Raw genomic sequence first — 18,685 nt, forward strand, 5'->3', positions numbered from 1 at the left:
AATCTGTGTGAAATCATTGAGTCACTGGCTACGGCAGTCTGGAGTGAAAGTAGGAAGAAACCACAAAGTTAAGAGAATTGATTACGGGGTGCATGGCTTCCAAACTCTATTAAAATCCTGCTATTGGCTATGTTGAAAAAAGGGAGGTAGAGGTTTTGGAAGAGGGGACTAAGTAACAACAGGAAGTAAGATGCAAAGCAGGCTGAGATCTTTAATTGTTTCCAGATGCCTGTTAAAAATATAAACAAGTAGAGGTGACTCATGGGGTTATCGGAACTGCTTGGGTGCTTCAACATGATTGTGAAAGTTGGGATTTTAAATATAGACACTCCCCAATTATGAAGAGTTTGAGAAATGGTGCTTTTCACACCCAACTGTTTAACATATCAACAGAAGACGTTGCAAGACATATAAGGGAGAAACTATTGGTTTGTGAGGCTTCCAGTCAGTCCAAGGATCTCTTCACATGCACTGCTGGAATTGCCGAATATCGCTGCTGATTGTGGTGATCAAATTGGCATGTGGGGACCTGCTGCCCCATGCCCTGCACCATCCCGGGTTCCCCCCACCACATCACGTAGGGTGAAGCCTTGGTAATCTGGCTCAACTCATCTTTCCTAATGAAAAGGCTTCCCGTTGTACACCACCAGCAATCTTTTGGTGGTGGCAGGTTTTTTGTGACAGTTCAGCCATGGAGCTGCTCCGTAAGTACTTTTTTAATTTGTGATGGGAACCGGCAGACTCTGTGGCAAAAGTATAAAAAAAACATATCACCACTGTCGAATTTGGGCCCATGTGAAGAGTCCCAAGTCCACACCAACCTTGAGAAGGAGGAGCTAATGGCAAATAACAGCATACCTCAAACATATATTTTTCTCCCTCTCCTCTGATGTATGAAAAATTTATTAATTAAGCACCTTCACTATATATGGTGCTTCACAATATAAAGAACAAAAAGGAAATAATTCCTTACCCTGAGGTTTATGATCTAAAAATAGAAAACACAAGTAAAGGGGATGACAGCATGGAATGGGGGTACGTCTAGCTAATACTGGCCCATCTTTTCCCCCTCTGTGGCAAGGCAGTGGTAGTTGGGATGCAGGGAGGATTCTTCATCTGCTTCTGAGTGTAGGCATAATAGAGTTATGACTGCCTCATCTTTTCTTCCTTTGAGGCCACTCTCCATAATGCTTGGCTTTCAGGCCTTTCAATACACCTCAGCACAGTAGGGAAGTCAGCAAGCTCTGCCTGCCATGCAGTGTGTTGTGTGCTGATGATAGTAAAGTTAAAGGTTTTCCCCTGACATTAAGTCTAGTCATGTCCGGCTCATCTCCATTTCTAAGCTGAAGAGCTGGCGTTGTCTGTAGACACCTCCAAGATCATGTGCCCTTACTTTCCTGCGAGAGCGGTACCTATTCATCTACTTACATTTAATATGTTGTCGAAGGCTTTCATGGCTGGGGTCACAGGGTTGTTGTATGTTTTCCGGGCTGTATGGCCATGTTCCAGAAGTTTTCTCTCCTGATGTTTCACCCACATCTATGGCAGGCATCCTCAGAGGTTGAGGATGCCTGCCATAGATGTGGGCGAAACGTCAGGAGAGAATACTTCTGGAACATGGCCATACAGCCTGGAAAACATATAACAACCCTATTTACATTTACATGTTTTCATAGTTGGAAGAAGCTAGGGCTAACAGTGGGAGCTCTCCCTGCTCCTTGGATTCAAACTGCTGACCCTTCGGTCAGCAAGTTCAGCAGCTCAGCAGTTTAACCCACTGCGCCATCACAGCTGATGATAGGGGCATAAAAAAGAATCTGACTACAATCCTGTTGGTGCATTGTGCTCATCCCAATCAAGATCACACAGCTTGTTTCTCCACTAATTCATAGTGATGTGTGTCTTCATACATTTCTTTGTCATTAGGAAGAATAGATATGTTTGTAATTTTTCTCCTTGTAACAAGAAAGCTCTTGAAAACAGAATGGTTTTTGAAGTAAATTCACACTTTTCTGCAAAAAAAAAAAGGTGGGGGAGGGTAAAGAGAAATAGAAAAAAGTAAACATTTTTTTTGCCTCAGAAACAGCATTTTCCATATTGTATTTTCTGCACAGAAAGTATATTTTTCTGAAAAGAAAATGCTGTTTCCCGCGCACACACAAAAGCACAGAGGCATTTTTCATTCAGAATGGGTCCTGAATATTGCAGATTCTCATTAGTCCAGAATTCCCTTCATCAGGGTTCCTCAACATTTGGAAAACTAATTTTATGTCTATGACTTGAATATATATATATATATAGGTCAAGGTTTTCCCCTGACATTAAGTCTAGTCGTGTCTGACTCTGGGGGTTGGTGCTCATCTCCATTTCTGAGCCGAAGAGCCGCCGTTGTCCATAGACACCTCCAAAGTCATGTGGCTGGCATGACTGCATGGAGCGCCGTTACATTCTCGCCAGAGTGGTACCTATTGATCTACTCACATTTTGCATGTTTTTGAACTGCTAGGTTGACAGAAGCTGGGGCTAACAACAGGAGCTCACTCTGCTCCCTGTATTTGAACCACCAACCTTTTGGTCAGCACGTTTAGCAGCTCAGTGGTTTAATCTGCTGCACCACCAAGGGCTCCACATATGCATGAGATTTTCATCTTTAGTTGAGAACCATTTCATCCCTAGCCTTATTCCTCTTGCCACAACCAGTTATACTGGTATAATCTCACCAATGGGATGCTGGCCACTTCTTTTCCCTTCCAGCCACTGCAATCCTGTACCAAAAGAAACAGAACTGAGTGACCTACCAATTCCCATGATCCCTCACTAGCATAGGCATTGTTGAGGTATCATGGGAGCTGGAGTCTAACATAACCTTGAGAGGGGATATCACACTTTCCTCATTCCTGTTGTGTAGAAAAATACCTTATACCTTACAATAGTTCCTTATGCCTTACAATAGTTTGTTTCAGTCCCTTGCTCCAACTTGTCTGCAGTCTCAAACGTCTTCAGATGCCCCCAATCTCTGAGTAGCTAACAAAATCAATACATACAACAGGGTATTTGTTGGTCTTTTTTTAAGAAAAAAAAGCACAGAATTCAGATAACAATAAGGTTACATCTGTAGGCAAGAAACTCTTTACTCTAAAGCAGAGCTTTCCAAACGGTGTATTTCAACACGTTAGTGTGTTGGCTACAGTATGTAGGTGTGTCACACGAACGTAATGAAAAATTTCTGAGTATGAGAAATAAGCAATAAATCATATATTTTTAAAAATATAAACCAAAGTTTTTCATGATTGTGTCTCCATACATTTTGTTCATAGAATTTATATATGCGTACATATCTTTTATATAGGTTGGTTTAACTTCTAGTTTGCTAGTAAAACTGAATTACTGTGTTGAGACATGATGAATATATAAAAGTGATGTGTCACCAACATGAAATGTTTGGAAAGCTCTGCTCTAAAGCCATCCCACAATGATGAGATATTATAACATATTATCACAGTCATCAGAAAACCCAGAGTAAAGGGACACAAATTCGTATGGTACCAGTTTGTCTATCTAGACTAGTATTGCTTATTGGCAGTGATTCTAGAGCCTCAGGCAGGGTTCTTTCTCATTTCCTGCTATCTAATTCTTTCAATGAGAGATGCCAGGCTTGGCCTTGAAATATTATGTATGCAAATGGTGTTCTATCGTAAAGCTCTGGTCCCTTCCAGAAAGGTAAAGTAATGTACGAAACTGCCTTGTGCTAGGTCAAGCCAAAATTAGTGAAGAATTATTCATCACTTACTTTTTCCTTGAAAGAAACAACAAAATGTGTCCCTTTTCTTCCCAGTGCAAGAAAATGTTTGGAAACTAGGAGTATTTAAAATACTCATATCTTAGGTCTTATTCTGCATTAAAAATATACTTTTTGCAGAGAAAACAGAAAATGTTTCCTGTGCCAAAAACAAGCACATGCAAATAAGCCCTGAATTATAAAGAGTACCATTGGCCAAGGATTCTTCATATCAGGGATATTCAACACTTGAGAAATATGGTTGTCAGCCATTAAAAATATTTTCAAATACTCTTCCATCCCTAGAAAATAGGTTCAATTATTGCTAGCTCTGATAATCCAATTTATTGCAGCTTCATGTTTTCCAGATGGCTCCATTGTGGTTTTTCAGCCTTGCCTAGTTTTGCCTGGAGATCCCTGGTGGTCTCCCTTCCATGTATTGACCAGCCCCTGCTAAGTGTCTAAAATTAGACAATATCAGATATGCTAAGGAGTCTATGGGCTCTCTCAGGGCAAGGATGGGGAAACTTTCAGCCCAATTTCAGATTATTGTTTCCCAGGGATGGGGGTTGCATTACAGTGGTGAATGGGAGCAAAGGAGTGTAATAAATACTCTCATCCTCTTAAAGCCTTTATATCCAACAACTAAGCCTTAGATGCGCAATTATTTCCAAAATGGAGGCAGTAGGGAATATAAAAATTGGAGAAACTGCCATGCCATGGGAAAGGGACATCTAGTGAGTCCTGGAGGGACGGCATGATAACACAGAAGGACTTGACTTGGTTCCTGTTTAGAAGAGGAAGGAATAAAGTGTCGTTTTAAGAGAGCTTAGAGTGAAGGGAACTTCTGACTTAAAAGCCCAATTGGACTCATGGACCATTTGAAAGCATTTGTTCTACAAATCCTTCTCTAACTGGAAAGGCATAATAAGGTCAGAGGATTTCTAATGTTATCTCTGAGCACATGTTGATTTGGGGCTTTGCTGCAAATGTGGCCAAGAAATTGTCTTGAGTTCAGACTTCTCAGAAACTGAACTGGATACTGAAGGCTAAGGAACAATATTTTTGGATAGTGTAAAATACTGTCGGGGAAAAGCTTTTAGAAATATCTTCCTAAAACCTGCAAATTCAAAAATAAATTAGCTCTTTAATAGAGTTCGGCATAAACATTTTGAGACCAGCTTGTAACAAGCCCAATACTTGGTGCCTGCTTGGGACTGCTGTCCTAGTGTGTACACAGCTCTTGCCAGGTGGAAAGTTTGGATTCGCCATCTTCGGTCTGAATTGGTCTCTCTTTCCCCTTCCCCCCCAAGATGATGGTTGCTCTTCTTCTGAGCTGGTGGTGGGCAAGTCCTGAGTTTCATTGAGTAGGACTTGCTGCTGTTGACTGCAGTCCAAGCGTGACACAGGCCATCCTTCTTCCTGAATGGACCTGGAAAAACAAAACAAATCCCAACAGAATATCAGTACCAAATTTGAACTGGCCACCTGTAAGGTGATTAGTATTGCAATATGAATATAATTTGGCCCAGAGTTGGAGAGTAACTCATTGCACTAATTATACCAATTAAATACATTGCTTTCCAATTATACTGAGAGGAATCATTGCATGTTTTATTAAAAAATAAAGCATTGTTGTGTTTGGGAACTACCATCTAATGATTTTGTACCTTACTTATTTAGTTGTTGACTAGAGCCAGTGAAATCTAGTGCTTTTGAGTATTGGGCTCAGACTCTGTGAGACTTGGGTTCAAATCCCTGGTCAGCCATGGAGACCCACTGGGTGACCATTGGAAATGTGTTCCCTTGTTTATTGCTTGGAGAGGATCTATGAAAACTGAAGACCCAGTCAAACCCTTGTTAGAACTCAACATTACTGGAAGGATTAGTTTCTCCACTCCTTCTATAAATGAATGATAACCATCAAGAGTCATATGATACTGTTTTAACACCACTACTAAATAGTATACTACTGTGTTTCCCCGAAAATAAGACAGTGTCTTAAATTAATTTTTGCTCCCAAAGATGCTCTAGGTTTTATTTTCAGGGGATGTCTTATTTTTCCATGAAGAAGACTTCACATTTATTGTTGCACAAAAAAAATGAACATTTATTATATACTGTACAGTAGTTGTCATCATAAACCAGCATAACCAGACAAATTGTGAATCCTATCAATAATTTCTTGTTACTACCAATATTTCCATGTACAACACTTTATGGTATATACATTTACCGATCCTGCGTGCACTGGTGTTCTGTTTGGCAGGCATGCTTCCAAACAAAAACTTTGCTAGGTCTTACTTTCAGGGGAGGCCTTATATTTAGCAATTCAGCAAAACCTCTACTAGGTCTTATTTTTTGGGGATGTCTTATTTTAGGGGAAACAGGGTAGTATCTACTATCAACAACCTTCACTGAATCAATCTTGACAAGAAAAACCCATGCTAGGGGCACCATAACTTGACTTCAAAACACACAACATGTTAAAATGGGACTGGAAAAAGAATCAATTAGTTAACACACAATGCAAAACCACAAGACTGAATGGGCTCAGCACCAAAACCTTTGCTTAAAAAATATTCTTCTGGTCTATTTTACACAGAAGAAAAGCATGCAAAATTGTTGAAATCAGAGAAGCACCCTAAGAATGTAAACGTAACAAAGACATGTCATATCACAAAGGGCATGTTGTCGCTGATTCATGTTGCCATCCTCTTGTCAACTCAGTTATTATACTTTGTATTGTAATTCTGTGCATGATTGTGAAAGCTGAATAGTGAAGACACCCAACAGGAAGAGAATCAATTCACATGAAATGTGGGGCTGCGGAAGGGTTCTGCGGATACATCGGACTGCTAAAAAGTCCAACAAATGGGTCCTGGAGGAAAAGGAAGCCTAAATTAGAAGTCAAAATGACTAAATATTAGTTTGGACACATCATGAGAAAAGTCAATAATGCTGGTAGTGGAAAGCAGTAGGAAAGAAAGTGGGAAAGCAGTAGGATTCTTTCAGGTAAGCCATGCCTCTGAATTTGCAGAATCTGAGAAAGGCATTAGATAACCGGAGCAGTCAAAAATATCTCATAGATCACCATAAACTGACATAGATTATGAAAAAAACAAGAATGTCTGTGAACGGGGAAGGCGGATTATTTCAAGCTTTGGCAACATCTTTTTTTATAAAGATCTATCATATGAAGGAGAAGGTTACGTTTGAGCCCTTTTCCCTTGACATGCTAGCTTTCTAGGATTTTATGGTTTGCTTTAAAACAGATGAGAAGGTTGTGGATGTCAGATGTCACTCCCAAAACCTGTGACGGGCAACACTGCCGGAAAACTAGTTTGAAAATTACAACTTCAGAGACAGAGGAATGATCTGGGAGGCTGTTTCTTTTTTTGTAATAATTTTTATGAAAGATTTTAATACTACTTATACATGGAAAGAGTGAGAACATATTTTATAGGAAAGTCTGGAAAATAGTGATAGAGAAAGAAAATAAAGACAAAGGAAAAAGGAGAAAGAGAAAACAATTGTTGGGCTTCCATTCAACTTTTTTTCTGTTCTTGCTCTATTCAGTAATTTGGTCTTAAGTTTTCTCTCCTTTTTGTTTAGGTACTGTTTAGTCTTTCTCTGTTCCCTTAAGAGTTGAAGTTTATGTTTATATATTCTTCAAATGTTGACCAATCAGTTTTCTTACCCCCTTGCCAGTGATCTTTTTCAATAAAAATGTTAATTGGTCCATATCTTTTATCTCCCATGTTTTATTTAGCCAGTCCTCTTTCCCTGGACAGTAGACATCCTCAGCATACTAAATCCATCCATTTGTGAAGGACTTTTTCACGTGAAAAAGTGGCTTTGGTTATTGGCAATCAATCTAATATAGGGATGGGAGAGCTCACACATGGCTGGTGGGATCTTATAGTCCTCTTGCTTTACTCTGCCAACTCCTGTTTTTAAAATTCAGCTTCCATTGACTCAATTTTTACAGTTTGATAAATTGTATGTGGCAGTTGGCAATATGCAATTTTTTTCTGTTTGGGGATCCAACGGCTAGAATGTGCCCCAAAAGTAGACACTGATAATGAAGATTAAAAGTCAAGAAAAATATAAACATTAATAAATAAAATAAAACAAAACAAAAAGAACAGCCCGATAGTAGACTATGGGATAGCAAAATATGGGAGGTGAATCTGTTAAGTTCTGAAAGCCCTCATGAACATTCGAAAGGCAAAGATCTCTTCTAGAAGTACAGAATATAATAAAGAGTCTTCTTCTCCACCTGCAGATTCCTAAATCATTGAAAGCAAAAGCAGGGTGAACATGTTTCAGCAATTTTTTTTCTGAACTAAAGACATACACATGTGAAATGAAACAATGAGGTCAGGTAAGCATTGCATAAGTAAACAAAAACATTTGGAATGTTGTAGAGGCCACTTCAAAACATCTGCCAAAATGCACCCAAGCATGATTTTTTCCTTTTGCTGTCCTCCACTTTTCTAACAATTTCCATCTTGGTGGCCAAACACAGGTCTATGTTTTTCAAAACCTTTTTAGTATGCTGAGGATGTCTACTGAGGCTTACATACTGTCCTCTTGTCACCCTTTTTTGTTGTTCATAAATACTCAGGTAGAGAGTCTGCTTGCATGTTGTAAGGAAGCACAGAAGGGTCCCTTCCACACCGCTGAATAAAATCCCACATTATCTGCTTTGAAAGTCACTTCTGGTTGTAAGAGAATCATCTGTCTACAAAGACATTGCCCAGGAGATGCCTGAATGTGTTATGTTCCTTCAGGGAGGATCACGTTAAAACTGTAGATGTGGCCCTTAAAGAGACATGCCGCATTATCACAGGATGTCTACACCCCACATCGCTGGAGAAATTATACTGTTTAGCTGGTATTGCACCATTTGACATCTGCTGGGAAGTAGCAGCTAATAATGAAAGGACCAAGGCAGTAACATCTCCGGCCAATTCTCAGTTTGGATATCAGCCAGCACGCCAACATCTTAAATCAAGAAATAGTTTTCTAAGATCTACAGAGATACTTGCAGGAACACCTCAGCAAGCGAGAGTCCAAAAGTGGCAGGCTAAAACCCAGAACCTCAAGCCATGGCTGATACTGACTGAGAGACCTCCTCCTGGGCACACAGAAGACTGGCGACTTGGAAGGCACTGAACAGACTGTGCTCTGGCACCACAAGATGCAGAGCCAACCTTAAGAAATGTGGAGTCCACAACACGCGAGTGTGAAGAAGAGCAGACCACAGACCACCTATTATAATGCAGTCTGAGCCCTGCCACATGCACAATGGAGGATCTTCTTAGAGCAACACCAAAGGCACTCCAAGTGGCCAGCTACTGGTCAAATTACATTTAGTATAATGCCAAGTTTTTTATGTTTTTAAATACATTACAACTTGTACCCTCAGTTTGCTTCTGACACGATAAATAAATTTGCTTTTAACTGGAATATATGGCAGTGTAGACTCAGATAGCCCAGTTCAATGCAGGTATTGTGGGATTTTCTGCCTTGATATTCTGGGTTATATGCCTGTGTGGAAGGGCCCATGGATACATGGGATAAGCTAGAGTTAAATCCTGCTCTTTTTCTGCTCAAGCTTTACTGCCTTGTTTACTACAGCCATGCTTCTGCAACCCTGTACCAAAAGTCTTGAGTTTCTTCAGCCTTCCTTTACCTTTCTCCTAATGCCTTTGCTACTAAAACAACTAGCAAGACAGAGGACAGGGAAGAGGAAGGGCCGGAGAGGCATACACATGTGTAAAAAGAAGCTTCTTTCTCAGAGGCTTTGTTAACCGAGGTATGAATGTAGTACAATCAATGAACAGTTTTGCAAAAATAATGAACTTTTTCCTTAAACCTTTTCAAAGGCTAAAGGAGACAAGCAGCTCTTTTAAATTGGATGTCATAGCATGCACTTGGTAACTCCCTCCTGCCTGGCTGTTAGGTTATATGTACGTGTGTGTGTATTCTCCAAAGGAAATTAAATGCATAAAACCCTTTTGAGGATGAGAGAACAGATCCTTTTGAACTGCATTTCCTTTCAGATTTAAATGAAAGCAGCTGAGATCTGCATTCTTTTGGGGGATCATAAACCAGATGATTTTTTGATCACTTAAGCAAGTCTCCGTAACTCTATCCAGCTTTTAATATTTAACTGCTCTAAACGAGTGCTAAGTATCCATAGTCCAAGTCCTTATTTTTAAAAAGAAACGCTTCAGTCCTTGAGTTACATGCAGCTCTAATACATTATAGGAAGCCGCCATCAAAGGTAAAGGCAAATAATAGTTAGGGCAGGTTTGTGCTCTGAAATGTTGCGGGGGGTGGGGGGGTGGCATCAATTATTTTAGGCAAAAGAGAGAAAACCCAGAAGTCAATTTTGCTTGCCTCTTAGATGTATAAAGCACAGTGAAGTTTCAGGTTTGAAACTTACATACCGTCCAATATTGCACAGATGAAAACTTGGACAAATGTCAGCAAATAGCATTGTCAACATGGTAAAGGTTATTAATGTGGAAGAACCCACAAACCAGGAGAAACTGCATTGGTTTGCTTTTTCCTAAGCCTTCTGGGAATGACAAAATTCTGCCTCCCATTGAGTGGAAATCATTTCTGCACTTCAAACTCTATTTACATCAATGGATGTACGCTATGGACATAGGAGAGGAGGAGGACAAAAGAAAAACCAGGACATTTTAAAATCAGCTTAAAATGGGATGACAGAGATTTTCAAACACCTGTGGCTCATGTGCACTGACCCTATAACCCAGTTTGAAGCTTGCTTTGAACTTTGGTGGCTAGATGTTTTGGTCTTATATGTTTTTATATCTTAGGGTAAAGGTAAAGGTTTCCCCTGATGTTAAGTCTAGTCGTGTCCGACTCTGGGGGTTGGTGCTCATGTCAATTTTTAAGCCGAAGAACCAGCGTTGTCCATAGACACCTCTAAGGTCATGTGGCCAGCATGACTTCATGGAGTGCCATTACCTTCCCGCTGGAGCAATACCTATTGATCTACTCACTTTTGCATGCTTTCGAACTGCTATGTTGCCAGAAGTTGGAGCTAACAATGTGCGCTCACCCCACTCCCCAGATTTGAATTGCTAACCTTTCGGTCAGCAAATTCAACAGCTCAGAGGTTCAACCTGCTGCGCCACCGCATTATGAATTATGTCTTAGTAAAGGTAAAAGTAAAGGTTTCCCCTGACGTTAAGTCCAGTCATGTCTGACTCTGGGGGTTGGTGCTCAATTCCATTTCTAAGCCGAAGAGCCAGCATTGTCCATAGACACCTCCAAGGTCATGTGGACAGCATGACTGCATGGAGCACTGTTACCTTCCCACCGGAGCGGTACCTATTGATCTACTCACATTAGCATGTTTTCAAACTGCTAGGTTGGCAGAAGCTGGAGCTAACAGCGGCTGCTCACTCCGCTCCCGGGATTTGAACCTGCGACCTTTCAGTCTGCAAGTTCAGCAGCTCAGTGCTTTAACACACTTCACCACCGGGGCTTCTTGAATTATGCCTTAATTCATTGTAATTGTGATGTATTTTATGTTGATATATTTTATTGATGTATTACTGGACTTGGTTCCCATATAAGCTGCCCTGTGTCCCCTTGGGGAGATGGGGCGGGATATAAGAACAAAATTATTATTATTATTATTATTATTATTATTATTATTATTATTATTGCTGCCAAAGGATGTTAAACCACATTAAACAAAGTCTTTGGAAACCCAAAACATGCACACACAATCTAAAACACATTGAATAGCAAAATTGGATCCACAGAATGCAAAGCATGTTGTAGACACATGCCATGCTGAAGCACTTTGTAAAATTCAGGATATGGGGGCTGAGGGCTGCCGAAAAGTGCCCCAAGGGCATAGCTGGGCAGCAAGGGTCCAATTGACCCCTTGGAACTGGTAACTGATTCTTGTTTTTACAACTGTGTGTGTGTATGGGCTGAACAAGCTTCACATAGAGGTTCTGCTGATTGCATTGGCTGCCTCTTGTTATCTATGTACAACTCAGGAAGTCAGTTCCTCATGTTTTGCCATGTAAGTTCTGTTTGGTTACATGTGTTCTGTTGACTTCAAACTTTCTTTGTGATACTGAAAGAGTTCTAGAATTTCCCTTGTTGCCACGAGAGACTACAAATTCCATAAAGACAGTAGTGGAGGCTGGCAGAGGAGGGCTTGATCTCTCCAATGTCCTTCTTCTATTTTGTTTGGTGGCCAAGCTGGCCATGGAAGAAAAACAGCTCAGCCCTCAACACTGTCTATTCACAACCAACAAGATTTGTAGAAGGCGTATATTGTGCCCATACATATCAGCCTCCTTGTGGCCGAAGATCTGACAGAGGCTCTTCTCTTTGTCTCACTTACAATGGAGATACAGTTGATGAGAGTATAAAAGAAAGTATGTTACTTGTGACTGCATTCAAATTTCGCAGTTTCTTATTCTGAGAAGCTAGTGAGGTACCTCTCTGTTAGCTGTATTTTGCTATATGGTAAAGACGTCTGGTTCAAGTAAACAGTTTATCCCGGGGAGTCATGTAATGTATTAATATTAGACATCTGGGTTTTTTAAATTATATGTTGTAATTATATATTTGAGTGTAGTGCTCTTCATTGAGATGAGTAAACTATATAGGTTTTTTGTATCATTCATTTAGACTTTCTTCTTCTCCATGATTAGCACAACAGCACCGGATGAACCTCTCGGCAGACTACTACTAAAATAGGAAAGCTTATAAATTTGGTGGGTTTACTGTCGAGACTTTTTAAAACACACAGAAAAGGCAGGATAGAATACGCAGGGGGAGAACGTTCTTGAGAGTTCTTGGAGAACGGGAGAAGTCCCAGCAGATTGGAGGAGGGCGAATGTGGTCCCTATCTTCAAGACGGGAAAAAAGAACGACCCAAACAATTACCGTCCGGTCAGCCTCACGTCGATACCAGGCAAGATTTTGGAAAAGATCATTAAGGAAGTGGTCTGCGAACACTTAGAAGCAAATGCGGTCATTGCTAATAGTCAACACGGATTTACCAAAAACAAGTCATGCCAGACTAATCTGATCTCTTTTTTCGATAGAGTTACGAGTTGGGTCGATACAGGGAATGCTGTGGATGTAGCCTACCTGGATTTCAGTAAGGCCTTCGACAAAGTCCCCCACGACCTTCTGGCAAACAAACTAGTAAAGTGTGGGCTAGACAAAACTACGGTTAGGTGGATCTGTAATTGGCTAAGCAAACGAACCCAAAGGGTGCTCACCAATGCGTCATCTTCATCATGAAAAGAAGTCACGAGTGGAGTGCCGCAGGGCTCCATCCTAGGCCCGGTTCTGTTCAACATCTTTATTAACGACTTAGACGAAGGGTTAGAAGGCACGATCATCAAGTTTGCAGATGACACCAAACTGGGAGGGATAGCTAACACTCCAGAAGACAGGAGCAGAATTCAAAACGATCTTGACAGACTAGAGAGATGGGCCAAAACTAACAAAATGAAGTTCAACAGGGACAAATGCAAGATACTTCACTTCGGCAGAAAAAATAGAAATCAAAGATACAGAATGGGGGACGCCTGGCTTGACAGCAGTGTGTGCGAAAAAGACCTTGGAGTCCTCGTGGACAAGTTAAACGTGAGCCAACAATGTGATGCGGCAGCTAAAAAAGCCAACGGGATTCTGGCCTACATCAATAGGGGTATAGTGTCTAGATCCAGGGAAGTCATGCTACTCCTCAATTCTGCCTTGGTCAGACCACACCTAGAATACTGTGTCCAATTTTGGGCACCGCAGTTGAAGGGAGATGTTGACAAGCTGGAAAGTGTCCAGAGGAGGGCGACTAAAATGATTAAGGGTCTGGAGAACAAGCCCTATGAGGAGCAGCTTAAAGAGCTGGGTATGTTTAGCCTGCAAAAGAGAAGGCTGAGAGGAGACATGATAGCCATGTACAAATATGTGAAGGGAAGTCATAGGGAGGAGGGAGCAAGCTTGTTTTCTGCTGCCCTGCAGACAAGGACACGGAACAATGGCTTCAAACTACAGGAAAGGAGATTCCACCTGAACATCAGGAAGAACTTCCTCACTGTGAGGGCTGTTCGGCAGTGGAACTCTCTCCCCCGAGCTGTGGTGGAGGCTCCTTCTTTGGAGGCTTTTAAGCAGAGGCTGGATGGCCATCTGTCGGGGGTGCTTTGAATGCAATTTCCTGCTTCTTAGCGGGGGGTTGGACTGGATGGCCCATGAGGTCTCTTCCAACTCTACTATTCTATGATTCTATGATTCTATGATTCTAGAACAATACTACCAATAAGTGACTGTTTGGGTGATGGGTGATGCTATTTCCAAGCTGCTATTTCACTGCCTAGAAAACCCTTTGCACAAGGTGGTATTAGATATTTCCCTGTGCAATGTGAGAGAACTGCTCATGACAATATATCCCTTATTTTTCACTAAAAGCATCCCACCCTTATTTATGTCCATTGTGGTTGTTTTTGCAATCATTTATTTATATGACACCATTAGTGTACATGGCACTTTACAGGTCAAAACAACCCAAATCAGTGTGTCCTACCGAAGTGTATGATGTAAAACACATGTGTCAAACATAAGGCCCATGGGCTAAATCAGACCCACCACATCAATTTAAATGGCCCATGAGGTAGACAGTGACACACTAACCACAGGAAAATGATAAGCATTTTTAAAAACCTGAACTTTAGTACATTTGACTAGTTGTGCTTGTTGTTATTTTCAGAACATGTTCAATGGTCAGGATAGTGAGTGATATGGTATCCCGAGTTATTTAACAATATGTTAAAAAGTATTGTCGAAGGCTTTCATGTTAAAAAGTAGTTGTATCTATAATAATAATAATAATAATAATAATAATAATAATAATAATAATAATAATAATAATAATAAAAACTTTATTTGTATTCCGCCCTATCTCTCCAAGGGCGGATTCCAACATACAATGACCAACATTCAATGCCTCCATAAAACAAACAAATACTGGCATAAAATCCCAGGAAAACCCCACATATGAAAACAGCAAATAAAACATCAAATTAAAGCTAAGATCAATTAATCAAACCGAACATCAATAAATTAAACCAACATAGTCAGACAAAAATTATATAATGACGTAAAATCTGAACAAACACCCATATGAATTTACAGAAGCCAACTGGAGTTCACAAAGTTGTGTGGGTTAGTTGTGTGGCCTATGGTGGTAAATTGGGCTGACATAGACTAGCAGAGCCCAGATGCAAATAAATAGTTCTCAACCAGGGAACTATTTGTACAGTCTTACAATTACAAATGGCCCTTTGAAGGTCACCATAGGTTGATGTGGCCCCTGGTGAAAATGAGTTTGACACTTCTAATCTCAAAGGAAGAAAGAAATAGTAAAATACAACACCATACAATATAATAGTCTTCTCAGACAGGAGAAGAGATATATAGTATATATCAGGCCTGCATAACATGTGGCCCAGGGTCAGATGTGACCTTCACAAGGATTTGGTGCAACCCACAGAGACTTTGAGCTTAAGCATTAGAGAGAGAGATCACACACAGGACTGCAGCAGGATAGGAATCTGAGGGAAATGAGGGAAATGAATGGCACAAAGTTGTCATTTTTCCCTTTGTAGGAGAAGGAGTCAGCAGAGGCAACCCAGAGGCAAAGCCCACAAATATTCAGGAATAAAAGGTAAAGGTAACGGTTTCCCCTGATGTTAAGTCCAGTCATGTCTGACTCTGGGGGTTGGTGCTCATCTCCATTTCTAAGCCGAAGAGCCGGTGTTGTCCGTAGACACCTCCAAGGTCATGTGGCCAGCATGACTGCATGGAGTGCCTTAACCTTCCCCCCGGAGCGGTACCTATTGATCGACTCACATTGGCATGTTTTCGAACTGCTAGGTTGGCAGAATCTGGAGCTAACAGCGGGCACTCATTCCGCTCCTGGGATTTGAAATTGCGGCCTTTCGGTCTGCAAGTTCAGCAGCTCAGTGCTTTAACACACTTTGCCACCGGGGCTTCAGGGATACAGTTTCAAGAAACGATGCATTGAGTGAAAAGGAGTTAGAAGAGACCACATGGGTCATCCAGTCCAATGGAGTCCCCAGTGGCACAGTGGATTAAACTCTCATGCCGGCAGGACTGATGACTTGAAGGTTGGGTTGCTGACCTAAAGGTTGCTGGTTCGAATCCAACCCGGGGAGAGCGCAGATGAGCTCCCTCTATCAGTTCCAGCTCATTGCAGGGACAAGAGAGAAGCCTCCCATAAGGATGGTAAAAACATCTGGGTATCCCCTGGACAACATCCTTTCAGACAGCCACATTTTCTTACACCAGACGTGACTTGCAGTTTCTCAAGTCACTCCTGACATGAAAAAAAAATCCAGCCCAGTCCTCTGCCATGTTTAAAAGGAAGGAGCTTCCACCAGACTTTGAGGCAGAGAGTTTCACTGTTGAACAGCCCTTATAGTCAGGAAGTTCTTCCTAATGTTCAGGTGGAATCTCTTTTCCTGTAATTTAAACTCATTGCTCCAAGTCCTAGACTCCAGGGCACCAGAGAACAATCTTGCTCCTTCTTCCTTATGACATCCTTTCACTTATTTAATCACAGCTATCATGTCTCCTCTCGACAGAATTAAACATCCCTGCTCTTTCACCCGCTGTTCATAGGGATTAGTCGTCTCCAGACCTTTGATCATTTTAATCTCCCTCCTCTGGACACTTTCCAGGTTGTCAATATCTCTTTTAAAATGTAGTTCCCAGAATTGGACACAATATTCAAGGAGAGGTCTGACCAAAGCAGAATAGAGGGAAACCATTACTTCCCTTGATCTAGACCAGTGATTCTCAACCTGTGGGACCCCAGATGTTTTTGGTCTTCAGCTCCCAGAAACCCTAACAGCTGATAAACTGGCTGGAATTTCTGGGAGTTGTAGGCCAAAATACCTGGGGACTCTCAGGTTGAGAACCACCGATCTAGACACTATACTCCTTTTGATGCAGCCCAAAATCCCGTTGGCTTTTTTAGCTGCTGCATCACATTCTTGGCTCATGTTCAACTTTTTGCCTACTAAGACTCCAAGATCTTTTTCACACGGACTTTGTTGAGCCAGGCATCACCCATCATATGACACCTGACACTTAAATTCAAGTATCCAGATAGGTCTGGATTAAGACTTGCTTAATCCTGAACTAGTTATAGCTTTAGTATAAAAAGTATATATCTATTACATGTATTATTTCACATCATAGTAATAACCTCTTTAAATGTGTTTCCTCATTTCCCTTTTATTTCTACCTATTTACCTTCAGCTCTCAACTTTTGCAATGGGTAGGGTTGAAGGATCTCAGTGACGGTAAATGTAAAGGTACAATGTAAATATAAATGCAATTTGCATACATTTTTTTACCTGCAAAAATATTTTGCTAGGAATTTCTATATACTCTATCATGGTCAACTTCTTGCAAAACCTGATCATATTGGAGGGTCTAGAAATACCCTGTTTCCCCAAAAATAAGACATCCCCAGAAAATAAGACCTAGTAAAGGTTTTGCTGGATTGCTAAATATAAGGCCTCCCCTGAAAGTAAGACCTAGCAAAGTTTTTTGTTTGGAAGCATGCCTGCCAAACAGAACACCAGAGCACACAGTATTGGTAAATGTACATACCATTGAGAGTTGTACATGGAAATAATGGTAGTAACAAGAAACTTTTGATAGGATTCACAGTTTGTCTGGTTACGCTGGTTTGTGATGAGAACTACTGTACAGTATATAATAAATGTTATTTTTTTATTCAATAAATGTGAATTCTTCTTCATGGAAAAATAAGACATCCCCTGAAAATAAGACCTAGTGCATCTTTGGGAGCAAAAATTAATATAAGACACTGTCTTATTTTCGGGGAAACACGGTACCAAGAGTGGAATTGTTTTCCATTGACTTACAGGGCAGCAGTTGAAGCAGTAACCCACAAATAATGAGATCCATAAATGCTTATCCCACAAATGTAAAACTGGCATTTAGTAAACCCCTTTGTGTGTTGTGCGCGAGCATGCATGATATTTAGAGGCCTCTCATAACTCAAGGCTGCATAAATTGCAGTTAACATGGTCTGCAATCCAGGGTTGTTCTAGTGGAGAACAGCAAACTTTGGGAAGAGCAGAGGTTGCATATGGTTTCTATGTGGCTTTTAAACAATGCCTTTTGGCACATCTGGGCACTTCTAAGTACCCAAAGAACAACCACTGTGGGCAAAGCCAGCACATTTTAAAGTCCCATTTAGCTCTGCTGGGAGAGTTAAGTATGTGTTTAAATCTCTTCCATTGCAGGCAATTAGGCTTAGCTTGAAAGTGCTTAGTTTGGTTGGTGCTTGGCCAACCTTCATGAACATTAGGTAAAAAGGCCATTAGCGCTAGCATTCCCTTGTTACTGATCTGACAGATGGAGCAACAATTTTAAATGTGGGCTAGGAGCTGTGTGTGTGTGTGTTTGTGTGAAGGAGACACTCTCCGGGTAACCTTTCCTTATTCACTCCTACTAGATCAGTGCTCCTCTCACCTCATCTTGTAACAGCAAGCCCCATGCTCATTGTACAGCATGTGTCATCCGTCATCTTGTTTGTTCTAAGGGGACAATCTATTAGCATCATTCAATGCTCTGACATTAAGGGGCTGAATCCAATTGCCAGTTCCTATTACAGAAAATGCACTGAACAGTTACTGAATATTCTGTGGTATAGTGATAGATTGGACTTTGGGAGACAGGGTTAAAATCTTGGCTCAGCACTGGACCACACAGGGTGGCCTTGGACAAGTCATACTCTCAGCCTAAGAAGAAAAGAATGGTAAATCTCCT

The 18,685-nt window shown here is 40.9% G+C and overlaps 1 protein-coding gene across 1 annotated transcript in view; it reads right to left on the reverse strand.

The window, feature by feature from the left end:
- Positions 1-3,051: 3,051 nt before the first annotated feature.
- Positions 3,052-18,685, reverse strand: part of LOC100556653 (twist-related protein 2) — a 44,086-nt gene continuing 28,452 nt past the window's right edge. Inside the window, exon 2 of the mRNA XM_003224472.4 lies at positions 3,052-5,210. The gene's annotated coding sequence lies outside the window, so the exon portion shown is untranslated. The remainder of the gene's footprint in view (positions 5,211-18,685) is intronic.

This window comes from Anolis carolinensis, chromosome 2 (genome assembly GCF_035594765.1).
Source record: "Anolis carolinensis isolate JA03-04 chromosome 2, rAnoCar3.1.pri, whole genome shotgun sequence".
Classification (NCBI taxonomy): domain Eukaryota; kingdom Metazoa; phylum Chordata; class Lepidosauria; order Squamata; family Dactyloidae; genus Anolis; species Anolis carolinensis.